This window comes from Oncorhynchus keta, unplaced genomic scaffold, assembly GCF_023373465.1.
Source record: "Oncorhynchus keta strain PuntledgeMale-10-30-2019 unplaced genomic scaffold, Oket_V2 Un_contig_20062_pilon_pilon, whole genome shotgun sequence".
In the NCBI taxonomy this organism is placed as follows: domain Eukaryota; kingdom Metazoa; phylum Chordata; class Actinopteri; order Salmoniformes; family Salmonidae; genus Oncorhynchus; species Oncorhynchus keta.
This window is the reverse complement of record NW_026281803.1, coordinates 375-12,794: the sequence shown is the minus strand read 5'-3', so window position 1 is coordinate 12,794 and position 12,420 is coordinate 375. Positions and strand designations below refer to the sequence as shown.

The following is a 12,420-nucleotide window of genomic DNA, read 5'->3' as shown; positions in this document are numbered from 1 at the left end:
TCTGCCAAGCTGGCATAGGCTACTTTGCAGTTAATATTTCATTGAGAAGGTTTTTATGGGAAGCCTTTCCTTCTCTACCAGAAGAAGGTAATCATTAGCCTCATCGCAAACGGCTACACAAAGTGTAGCGCTCCGCACGCATGCGCACAGAAACTGGGCAGTCCTGTGCCGTTTCTGAAAGTTGGGTGGAAATACGAATCACTGATGCATTTTGTTGATGTCTAATGATTGACTTGGGCAAATGAATGCATTTTCTAACAAGTTGAAAGGATTTAGTTGATTTCCTCCTTAGTTCAAAACATTTTTGAATATTGTTGAATTTCGGTTTAAAGTCTGGATTAGTCCATGAAGTTGTCATAAGTGTGAACATAGGATATGCCCCCCACCCCACCCCAAGAGTGAAATATATGGGCTGGAAATGTAAGCGAGGTTTGAGCTTTGTCAGTGTGTCACAACGTGGACAGCTCTCTGTCTCCCGATGAATAAGCGGCACATTGACTTTATATAGTGTACCAAGAGAGTTCCCTTCGCTTACGGCCATACCAGCCTGAATACGCCCGATCTCGTCCGATCTCGGAAGCTAAGCAGGGTCGGGCCTGGTTAGTACTTGGATGGGAGACCGCCTGGGAATACCAGGTGCTGTAAGCTTTTTGCTCCAGTAGAGGGTATTCTTGTGTCATGCGTGGAGCAACTGCCTTTTATTTATCGCCCTAATAATGTTGTGTCTTTTTATTGGACTTACATGCAGTTTGTTAGTGCTGCCCTGCCCTGATCAAATCCAATCATGGACAGTGCGTTTCCCTCGAAATGTAGGCACTACATTCAGCGTTTGTTATTAGGCTCGGAGACTGTCAATGTCTGTCGTCCATTAGGGCCCTGTAAAATCCCTTCAATGTTTTGCCTGAACCCCCCCCCAAAAAAAAAAACAATTATACCCCCTCTTCTCCGTTTACATTTCCCGGTTGACCGTTTATCCCTGCTTCTCCAGGTTTTCGCTCTCAAAAGTACACCTTTTTAATCGAAATATAACACGATTGGATGTTCTATGTCCACGACAACGTTTAAAACCCTAGCAGGAGACCACTTTTGAGGTCTGGGAAAAATTGAAGACATATCGATTTTGGGGTGTAGTTACCCTTTACACGCAAGTGTGCGCCAGGAAGAGACGGTGTTGCTGTAGCGCTCCTGTGATTGCAGAGTTTGCAAAACAAATGGCCACTGGATTGATGCAAATAATGATGATATATAATTCTGCCAAGCTGGCATAGGCTACTTTGCAGTTAATATTTCATTGAGAAGGTTTTTATGGGAAGCCTTTCCTTCTCTACCAGAAGAAGGTAATCATTAGCCTCATCGCAAACGGCTACACAAAGTGTAGCGCTCCGCACGCATGCGCACAGAAACTGGGCAGTCCTGTGCCGTTTCTGAAAGTTGGGTGGAAATACGAATCACTGATGCATTTTGTTGATGTCTAATGATTGACTTGGGCAAATGAATGCATTTTCTAACAAGTTGAAAGGATTTAGTTGATTTCCTCCTTAGTTCAAAACATTTTTGAATATTGTTGAATTTCGGTTTAAAGTCTGGATTAGTCCATGAAGTTGTCATAAGTGTGAACATAGGATATGCCCCCCCCCCCCCCCACCCCACCCCACAAGAGTGAAATATATGGGCTGGAAATGTAAGCGAGGTTTGAGCTTTGTCAGTGTGTCACAACGTGGACAGCTCTCTGTCTCCCGATGAATAAGCGGCACATTGACTTTATATAGTGTACCAAGAGAGTTCCCTTCGCTTACGGCCATACCAGCCTGAATACGCCCGATCTCGTCCGATCTCGGAAGCTAAGCAGGGTCGGGCCTGGTTAGTACTTGGATGGGAGACCGCCTGGGAATACCAGGTGCTGTAAGCTTTTTGCTCCAGTAGAGGGTATTCTTGTGTCATGCGTGGAGCAACTGCCTTTTATTTATCGCCCTAATAATGTTGTGTCTTTTTATTGGACTTACATGCAGTTTGTTAGTGCTGCCCTGCCCTGATCAAATCCAATCATGGACAGTGCGTTTCCCTCGAAATGTAGGCACTACATTCAGCGTTTGTTTTAGGCTCGGAGACTGTCAATGTCTGTCGTCCATTAGGGCCCTGTAAAATCCCTTCAATGTTTTGCCTGAACCCCCCAAAAAAAAAAACAATTATTCCCCCTCTTCTCCGTTTACATTTCCCGGTTGACCGTTTATCCCTGCTTCTCCAGGTTTTCGCTCTCAAAAGTACACCTTTTTAATCGAAATATAACACGATTGGATGTTCTATGTCCACAACGTTTAAAACCCTAGCAGGAGACCACTTTTGAGGTCTGGGAAAAATTGAAGACATATCGATTTTGGGGTGTAGTTACCCTTTACACGCAAGTGTGCGCCAGGAAGAGACGGTGTTGCTGTAGCGCTCCTGTGATTGCAGAGTTTGCTAAACAAATGGCCACTGGATTGATGCAAATAATGATGATATATAATTCTGCCAAGCTGGCATAGGCTACTTTGCAGTTAATATTTAATTGAGAAGGTTTTTATGGGAAGCCTTTCCTTCTCTACCAGAAGAAGGTAATCATTTGCCTCGTCGCAAACGGCTACACAAAGTGTAGCGCTCCGCACGCATGCGCACAGAAACTGGGCAGTCCTGTGCCGTTTCTGAAAGTTGGGTGGAAATACGAATCACTGATGCATTTTGTTGATGTCTAATGATTGACTTGGGCAAATGAATGCATTTTCTAACAAGTTGAAAGGATTTAGTTGATTTCCTCCTTAGTTCAAAACATTTTTGAATATTGTTGAATTTCGGTTTAAAGTCTGGATTAGTCCATGAAGTTGTCATAAGTGTGAACATAGGATATGCCCCCCACCCCACAAGAGTGAAATATATGGGCTGGAAATGTAAGCGAGGTTTGAGCTTTGTCAGTGTGTCACAACGTGGACAGCTCTCTGTCTCCCGATGAATAAGCGGCACATTGACTTTATATAGTGTACCAAGAGAGTTCCCTTCGCTTACGGCCATACCAGCCTGAATACGCCCGATCTCGTCCGATCTCGGAAGCTAAGCAGGGTCGGGCCTGGTTAGTACTTGGATGGGAGACCGCCTGGGAATACCAGGTGCTGTAAGCTTTTTGCTCCAGTAGAGGGTATTCTTGTGTCATGCGTGGAGCAACTGCCTTTTATTTATCGCCCTAATAATGTTGTGTCTTTTTATTGGACTTACATGCAGTTTGTTAGTGCTGCCCTGCCCTGATCAAATCCAATCATGGACAGTGCGTTTCCCTCAAAATGTAGGCACTACATTCAGCGTTTGTTTTTAGGCTCGGAGACTGTCAATGTCTGTCGTCCATTAGGGCCCTGTAAAATCCCTTCAATGTTTTGCCTGAACCCCCCAAAAAAAAATAAACAATTATTCCCCCTCTTCTCCGTTTACATTTCCCGGTTGACCGTTTATCCCTGATTCTCCAGGTTTTCGCTCTCAAAAGTACACCTTTTTAATCGAAATATAACACGATTGGATGTTCTATGTCCACGACAATGTTTAAAACCCTAGCAGGAGACCACTTTTGAGGTCTGGGAAAAATTGAAGACATATCGATTTTGGGGTGTAGTTACCCTTTACACGCAAGTGTGCGCCAGGAAGAGACGGTGTTGCTGTAGCGCTCCTGTGATTGCAGAGTTTGCTAAACAAATGGCCACTGGATTGATGCAAATAATGATGATATATAATTCTGCCAAGCTGGCATAGGCTACTTTGCAGTTAATATTTAATTGAGAAGGTTTTTATGGGAAGCCTTTCCTTCTCTACCAGAAGAAGGTAATCATTAGCCTCATCGCAAACGGCTACACAAAGTGTAGCGCTCCGCACGCATGCGCACAGAAACTGGGCAGTCCTGTGCCGTTTCTGAAAGTTGGGTGGAAATACGAATCACTGATGCATTTTGTTGATGTCTAATGATTGACTTGGGCAAATGAATGCATTTTCTAACAAGTTGAAAGGATTTAGTTGATTTCCTCCTTAGTTCAAAACATTTTTGAATATTGTTGAATTTCGGTTTAAAGTCTGGATTAGTCCATGAAGTTGTCATAAGTGTGAACATAGGATATGCCCCCCACCCCCACAAGAGTGAAATATATGGGCTGGAAATGTAAGCGAGGTTTGAGCTTTGTCAGTGTGTCACAACGTGGACAGCTCTCTGTCTCCCGATGAATAAGCGGCACATTGACTTTATATAGTGTACCAAGAGAGTTCCCTTCGCTTACGGCCATACCAGCCTGAATACGCCCGATCTCGTCCGATCTCGGAAGCTAAGCAGGGTCGGGCCTGGTTAGTACTTGGATGGGAGACCGCCTGGGAATACCAGGTGCTGTAAGCTTTTGCTCCAGTAGAGGGTATTCTTGTGTCATGCGTGGAGCAACTGCCTTTTATTTATCGCCCTAATAATGTTGTGTCTTTTTATTGGACTTACATGCAGTTTGTTAGTGCTGCCCTGCCCTGATCAAATCCAATCATGGACAGTGCGTTTCCCTCAAAATGTAGGCACTACATTCAGCGTTTGTTTTTAGGCTCGGAGACTGTCAATGTCTGTCGTCCATTAGGGCCCTGTAAAATCCCTTCAATGTTTTGCCTGAACCCCCCAAAAAAAAAAACAATTATTCCCCCTCTTCTCCGTTTACATTTCCCGGTTGACCGTTTATCCCTGATTCTCCAGGTTTTCGCTCTCAAAAGTACACCTTTTTAATCGAAATATAACACGATTGGATGTTCTATGTCCACGACAACGTTTAAAACCCTAGCAGGAGACCACTTTTGAGGTCTGGGAAAAATTGAAGACATATCGATTTTGGGGTGTAGTTACCCTTTACACGCAAGTGTGCGCCAGGAAGAGACGGTGTTGCTGTAGCGCTCCTGTGATTGCAGAGTTTGCTAAACAAATGGCCACTGGATTGATGCAAATAATGATGATATATAATTCTGCCAAGCTGGCATAGGCTACTTTGCAGTTAATATTTAATTGAGAAGGTTTTTATGGGAAGCCTTTCCTTCTCTACCAGAAGAAGGTAATCATTTGCCTCGTCGCAAACGGCTACACAAAGTGTAGCGCTCCGCACGCATGCGCACAGAAACTGGGCAGTCCTGTGCCGTTTCTGAAAGTTGGGTGGAAATACGAATCACTGATGCATTTTGTTGATGTCTAATGATTGACTTGGGCAAATGAATGCATTTTCTAACAAGTTGAAAGGATTTAGTTGATTTAGTTGACTTAGTTCAAAACATTTTTGAATATTGTTGAATTTCGGTTTAAAGTCTGGATTAGTCCATGAAGTTGTCATAAGTGTGAACATAGGATATGCCCCCCCCACCCCACAAGAGTGAAATATATGGGCTGGAAATGTAAGCGAGGTTTGAGCTTTGTCAGTGTGTCACAACGTGGACAGCTCTCTGTCTCCCGATGAATAAGCGGCACATTGACTTTATATAGTGTACCAAGAGAGTTCCCTTCGCTTACGGCCATACCAGCCTGAATACGCCCGATCTCGTCCGATCTCGGAAGCTAAGCAGGGTCGGGCCTGGTTAGTACTTGGATGGGAGACCGCCTGGGAATACCAGGTGCTGTAAGCTTTTGCTCCAGTAGAGGGTATTCTTGTGTCATGCGTGGAGCAACTGCCTTTTATTTATCGCCCTAATAATGTTGTGTCTTTTTATTGGACTTACATGCAGTTTGTTAGTGCTGCCCTGCCCTGATCAAATCCAATCATGGACAGTGCGTTTCCCTCAAAATGTAGGCACTACATTCAGCGTTTGTTTTTAGGCTCGGAGACTGTCAATGTCTGTCGTCCATTAGGGCCCTGTAAAATCCCTTCAATGTTTTGCCTGAACCCCCCCCAAAAAAAAAAACAATTATTCCCCCTCTTCTCCGTTTACATTTCCCGGTTGACCGTTTATCCCTGATTCTCCAGGTTTTCGCTCTCAAAAGTACACCTTTTTAATCGAAATATAACACGATTGGATGTTCTATGTCCACGACAACGTTTAAAACCCTAGCAGGAGACCACTTTTGAGGTCTGGGAAAAATTGAAGACATATCGATTTTGGGGTGTAGTTACCCTTTACACGCAAGTGTGCGCCAGGAAGAGACGGTGTTGCTGTAGCGCTCCTGTGATTGCAGAGTTTGCTAAACAAATGGCCACTGGATTGATGCAAATAATGATGATATATAATTCTGCCAAGCTGGCATAGGCTACTTTGCAGTTAATATTTAATTGAGAAGGTTTTTATGGGAAGCCTTTCCTTCTCTACCAGAAGAAGGTAATCATTTGCCTCGTCGCAAACGGCTACACAAAGTGTAGCGCTCCGCACGCATGCGCACAGAAACTGGGCAGTCCTGTGCCGTTTCTGAAAGTTGGGTGGAAATACGAATCACTGATGCATTTTGTTGATGTCTAATGATTGACTTGGGCAAATGAATGCATTTTCTAACAAGTTGAAAGGATTTAGTTGATTTCCTCCTTAGTTCAAAACATTTTTGAATATTGTTGAATTTCGGTTTAAAGTCTGGATTAGTCCATGAAGTTGTCATAAGTGTGAACATAGGATATGCCCCCCACCCCACAACCCCACAACAAGAGTGAAATATATGGGCTGGAAATGTAAGCGAGGTTTGAGCTTTGTCAGTGTGTCACAACGTGGACAGCTCTCTGTCTCCCGATGAATAAGCGGCACATTGACTTTATATAGTGTACCAAGAGAGTTCCCTTCGCTTACGGCCATACCAGCCTGAATACGCCCGATCTCGTCCGATCTCGGAAGCTAAGCAGGGTCGGGCCTGGTTAGTACTTGGATGGGAGACCGCCTGGGAATACCAGGTGCTGTAAGCTTTTGCTCCAGTAGAGGGTATTCTTGTGTCATGCGTGGAGCAACTGCCTTTTATTTATCGCCCTAATAATGTTGTGTCTTTTTATTGGACTTACATGCAGTTTGTTAGTGCTGCCCTGCCCTGATCAAATCCAATCATGGACAGTGCGTTTCCCTCAAAATGTAGGCACTACATTCAGCGTTTGTTTTTAGGCTCGGAGACTGTCAATGTCTGTCGTCCATTAGGGCCCTGTAAAATCCCTTCAATGTTTTGCCTGAACCCCCAAAAAAAAATAAACAATTATTCCCCCTCTTCTCCGTTTACATTTCCCGGTTGACCGTTTATCCCTGATTCTCCAGGTTTTCGCTCTCAAAAGTACACCTTTTTAATCGAAATATAACACGATTGGATGTTCTATGTCCACGACAATGTTTAAAACCCTAGCAGGAGACCACTTTTGAGGTCTGGGAAAAATTGAAGACATATCGATTTTGGGGTGTAGTTACCCTTTACACGCAAGTGTGCGCCAGGAAGAGACGGTGTTGCTGTAGCGCTCCTGTGATTGCAGAGTTTGCAAAACAAATGGCCACTGGATTGATGCAAATAATGATGATATATAATTCTGCCAAGCTGGCATAGGCTACTTTGCAGTTAATATTTCATTGAGAAGGTTTTTATGGGAAGCCTTTCCTTCTCTACCAGAAGAAGGTAATCATTAGCCTCATCGCAAACGGCTACACAAAGTGTAGCGCTCCGCACGCATGCGCACAGAAACTGGGCAGTCCTGTGCCGTTTCTGAAAGTTGGGTGGAAATACGAATCACTGATGCATTTTGTTGATGTCTAATGATTGACTTGGGCAAATGAATGCATTTTCTAACAAGTTGAAAGGATTTAGTTGATTTCCTCCTTAGTTCAAAACATTTTTGAATATTGTTGAATTTCGGTTTAAAGTCTGGATTAGTCCATGAAGTTGTCATAAGTGTGAACATAGGATATGCCCCCCCCCCCCCACCCCACCCCACCCCACCCCAGAGTGAAATATATGGGCTGGAAATGTAAGCGAGGTTTGAGCTTTGTCAGTGTGTCACAACGTGGACAGCTCTCTGTCTCCCGATGAATAAGCGGCACATTGACTTTATATAGTGTACCAAGAGAGTTCCCTTCGCTTACGGCCATACCAGCCTGAATACGCCCGATCTCGTCCGATCTCGGAAGCTAAGCAGGGTCGGGCCTGGTTAGTACTTGGATGGGAGACCGCCTGGGAATACCAGGTGCTGTAAGCTTTTGCTCCAGTAGAGGGTATTCTTGTGTCATGCGTGGAGCAACTGCCTTTTATTTATCGCCCTAATAATGTTGTGTCTTTTATTGGACTTACATGCAGTTTGTTAGTGCTGCCCTGCCCTGATCAAATCCAATCATGGACAGTGCGTTTCCCTCGAAATGTAGGCACTACATTCAGCGTTTGTTATTAGGCTCGGAGACTGTCAATGTCTGTCGTCCATTAGGGCCCTGTAAAATCCCTTCAATGTTTTGCCTGAACCCCCCCCAAAAAAAAAACAATTATTCCCCCTCTTCTCCGTTTACATTTCCCGGTTGACCGTTTATCCCTTTTTATTGGACTTACATGCAGTTTGTAAGGGAATTACCCCCCTGTATTGGACAAAAATGAATGGGAAGTCATTGGCATCGGACAAACCATATACACATTGTCCAATACCACCCAATTCGGCGTTGATTCATGCAAAGTGTATTGCAAATGCCATATGGCAATTGCCAGTTGTAACACTTTAAAAATTCAACAGGGGGCGAATCCGCTCCACCGTGGTTTTTCATATTGGAAATGTCAACGTCCAAAAGCAAAATTTTGAAAAAATGATTTTTTTTGTCAAAAACTCATCACCCCTTAAAAAAGTGCTTTCTGGACCGTTTTTCGAAATTCTTTCAATTTTTTTTGTCAATTACACATGTGTAAGAACTGTATGAATATACTTTTGTCCAATTTTATAATCATAATTTTTATTTTTTTTACAAGCGCATAAGGAATATGTTTTGTCCAATTTCAATATGATTTCATAGGAAGTCAAAAGTCAAAAGTCAAAAATGTCAAAATTTTGTAAAAAACTGCACACACCCTTAAAAAAGTGCTTTCTGGACCGTTTTTTTGAAATTCTTTCGATTTTTTTGTCAATTACACATGTGTAAGAACTGTATGAATATACTTTTGTCCAATTTTATTATCATATATTTTTAATATTTTTTTTTAAATTGTGCATAAGGATTTTTTTTGTGGGCCAAATGCCATAAGAAATTTGACATGCTCAAAAATCCTGCAGAAATGCAAAATTGACTGGCCTGATGAACTCGGGATGGCCGGGCAGTGATAGTTGTTCCTTTCCATCACTCGTTGTGTTGATTTCATCATGTCCATTTGGTGATGTTTTTTTCACTATAGAATCATATTGCAAATACACGTGCATTTGCAATATGTTTCGATGTGCATTTACCATATGAAATTTGACATGCTCAAAAATGCAAAATTGACTGGTCTGATGAACACAGGATGGCCGAGCAGTGATAGTTGTACCTTTCCATCACTCGTTGTGTTGATTTCATCATGTCCATTTGGTGATGTTTTTACACTATAGAATCATATTGCAAATGCACGTGCATTTGCAATATGTTTCAATGTGCATTTACCATATGAAATTTGACATGCTCAAAAATGCCAAATTGACTGGTCTGGTGAACACAGGATGGCCGAGCAGTGATAGTTGTACCTTTCCATCACTCGTTGTGTTGATTTCATCATGTCCATTTTGTGATGTTTTTACACTATAGAATCATATTGCAAATGCACGTGCATTTGCAATATGTTTCAATGTGCATTTACCATATGAAATTTGACATGCTCAAAAATGCTAAATTGACTGGCCTGATGAACACAGGATGGCCGAGCAGTGAGAGTTGTACCTTTCCATCACTCGTTGTGTTGATTTCATCATGTCCATTTGTTTATGTTTTCTCACTTTTGCAAAGTCACTGTGCATTTGCAATATGGTTCAATGGGCAGGTACCATCACAAATTTGTCATGCTATAAAAATCCTGCAGGAATGTGAAATTGACTGGCCCGATGAACTCGGGATGGCTGGGCAGTGATTCTGGTTCATCTCAATGGCTCGTTAGGGTTGATTTCAGAATGTCACTTTTGGTGATGGTACCTCACTGTTTAAACATATTGCAAATGGACAAGAGTGACCAGCAAGTCACCGTCCATCAGTCAATTAGATATCATTCTGACACCAAACTGATACAAACTGACACTAAACCCACTTTTTCCAACCTGTTTAGTAGCCAACTATCACATACTTCAGAGCTGGCCCAAAATTCTCAACGCCTTTGGTTCAAACCATAAAAAAAACATAAAACACGTAGTTACGTTCTAGCTGCGGGTCCATTTCTTATGTTACGTGTAGGCCTAGCTGAGGCGACCCCGAATCCCAAGTTTCGGCTCGATCGGTCATTTGGTGTCCGAGCAAAACCCTAATTGGTGCTGAAAATCCACATTTTTCCATGACTTGCTACGGGGTCCTTGACTGAGCTATCGGACAGAAACGTTGGGGTCTGTCTATATGGGCCGAGACGGTCGCAATGCACCTAGTCTTGTGTCTCTGAGACATTTCTAAATGTCGCCATTTTCGTAATGGTCAAAATGAATTGAAGTCATTGCAAATGTACGAAGCTGTTTCTCGGTCCGAGAACCGTCTAGAGCCACGTAACTCACCACGCACTATCGACCTGAGGTCTAGAACAGGATTCTAAAGTTTCGGAACTCTAGGTCTGACGGTTCTTTAAAAGTTCCAACAAGGTTAACTAATGCAGGCAGTGTATGTCTCTCGCACCCCAATGGTCCCTACTTCCAAGCTGTGTGTATGTGTGATTTAGTTTTCCTTTGAAATTTTATGGGAAAAATGACTGATTTACAGTTCATGGGGTTGTCTAATCACATATATGAAGTTTTGGAAAGATCTGACTTTTTTAACCCCTCAAAACAGCCCAAGAGACACCAATTATGGCACTTCCGGTTGGCACAGGAAGCTATAAGTCAACACATATCCTCACTGGGGTATGCTTTTACAGAATCCTGAGTTTTAAGTCCTTACGTTAAGAATTGACTGATTTACACAGGGTTGAATGGACTATGTCTATCAAACTGCAGGCAGGGTATGGATAAACACTTTTAGGGTGATTTTAACCACTTCCGGTTGGTCCAGGAAGCTTAGAATCAACACAGGTAGACCTCATACTGGCCTGATGGACTGTTACCAAAGACAGGTTCATACAGCATTCATAACCCATATAGGCTTAGGGTTGAATTTAGGGGTGCAGGCAATGTATTCCTATGGGGAGAAAAGTCAACGCAAACTCTTTGAAGTAAACACCTTCTTTTAACTATTAAGGGTTAATGCCACACGGTCAAGGTTAGGCTTGCACAGATCGGAAGGACCTTAGGAACATACCTGAGGTCGAATTGTGCTTCTCACCCTAACGGTTCTCTCACTGTCACCCAAAAGCAAATGACGTTGTGGGGCAGGCTTCATTTTGGGCCTAATTTTCTAATGGTCGCTGCGCTTAGACCGAGCGAGCTACGGTCAAGCGGGATATCTCGTTGAACTCGGCACGGCCTAGAGATTATGTTTATGCCATTGCCTGCTCTCTGTGTCTTTGAGAACCGCACTTTTTCACTCCATCCTTGCTGTGTGTGCGTGTGAGAGCTTTTCTTTGACATCTGTTGGGAGAAATGACTGATTTACAGATCATGAGGGTTACCTAGTCACACATATGAAGTTTTGAAAAGATCTGACCTTTTTAACCCTTGGAAACTGCCACTGTGACACCATTAAAGGCACTTCCGGTTGGCACAGGAAGCTATAAGTAAACACATGTCTTGATTGACATAAACACTTACAGAATCCTGAGTTTTAAGTATGTAAGTTAAGAATTGACTGATCTACAATCTACACAGTGTTGAATGCAGTCATTTTCACCTTTGAAGGTTATGTACATCAAAACTCCTTTTGGGTCAATTTAACCACTTCCGGTTGCTCCAGGAAGCTTAGAATCGACACAGGTAGACCTCATAGTGGTCTGATGGACTGTCATAGAAGACAGGTTCATAAGGCATTCATAACCCACATAGGCTTCAGGTTGAATTTAGAGGTGCAGGCAATGTATTCCTATGGGGAGAGAAGTCAATGCAAACTCTTTGATGTAAACACCTTCTTTTATCTGTTAAGGGTTAATGCCACAGGGTCAAGGTTAGGCTTTCACGGATCGGGAGGACCTTAGGAACGTACCTGAGGTCGAATTGTGCTTCTCACCCTAACGGTTCTCTCACTGTCACCCAAAAGCAAATGACATTGAGGGCCAGGCTTCATTTTGGTTCTGCTTTTTTCAAGGTCACTGCACTCAGAGCGAGCTACGGTCAGCGGGCGTCTCGTTGAACTCGGCACAGTCTGGAGACTATGGTGATGCCATTTTTT

The 12,420-nt window shown here is 43.1% G+C and overlaps 7 non-coding genes across 7 annotated transcripts; all 7 read left to right on the top strand.

The window, feature by feature from the left end:
• The first annotated feature begins 529 nt into the window (after positions 1-529).
• On the top strand, positions 530-648 carry LOC127920611 (5S ribosomal RNA). The gene has a single exon (XR_008106725.1). It is a non-coding gene; the product is annotated as a 5S ribosomal RNA (ribosomal RNA).
• Positions 649-1,790: 1,142 nt separating this feature from the next.
• On the top strand, positions 1,791-1,909 carry LOC127920610 (5S ribosomal RNA). Its single transcript, XR_008106724.1, has one exon. It is a non-coding gene; the product is annotated as a 5S ribosomal RNA (ribosomal RNA).
• A 1,121-nt stretch (positions 1,910-3,030) lies between these two features.
• LOC127920634 (5S ribosomal RNA) lies at positions 3,031-3,149 on the top strand. Its single transcript, XR_008106748.1, has one exon. It is a non-coding gene; the product is annotated as a 5S ribosomal RNA (ribosomal RNA).
• Positions 3,150-4,277: 1,128 nt separating this feature from the next.
• LOC127920633 (5S ribosomal RNA) lies at positions 4,278-4,396 on the top strand. The gene has a single exon (XR_008106747.1). It is a non-coding gene; the product is annotated as a 5S ribosomal RNA (ribosomal RNA).
• A 1,128-nt stretch (positions 4,397-5,524) lies between these two features.
• Positions 5,525-5,643, top strand: LOC127920632 (5S ribosomal RNA). Its single transcript, XR_008106746.1, has one exon. It is a non-coding gene; the product is annotated as a 5S ribosomal RNA (ribosomal RNA).
• A 1,137-nt stretch (positions 5,644-6,780) lies between these two features.
• On the top strand, positions 6,781-6,899 carry LOC127920620 (5S ribosomal RNA). The gene has a single exon (XR_008106734.1). It is a non-coding gene; the product is annotated as a 5S ribosomal RNA (ribosomal RNA).
• Positions 6,900-8,043: 1,144 nt separating this feature from the next.
• On the top strand, positions 8,044-8,162 carry LOC127920609 (5S ribosomal RNA). The gene has a single exon (XR_008106723.1). It is a non-coding gene; the product is annotated as a 5S ribosomal RNA (ribosomal RNA).
• Positions 8,163-12,420: the final 4,258 nt, after the last annotated feature.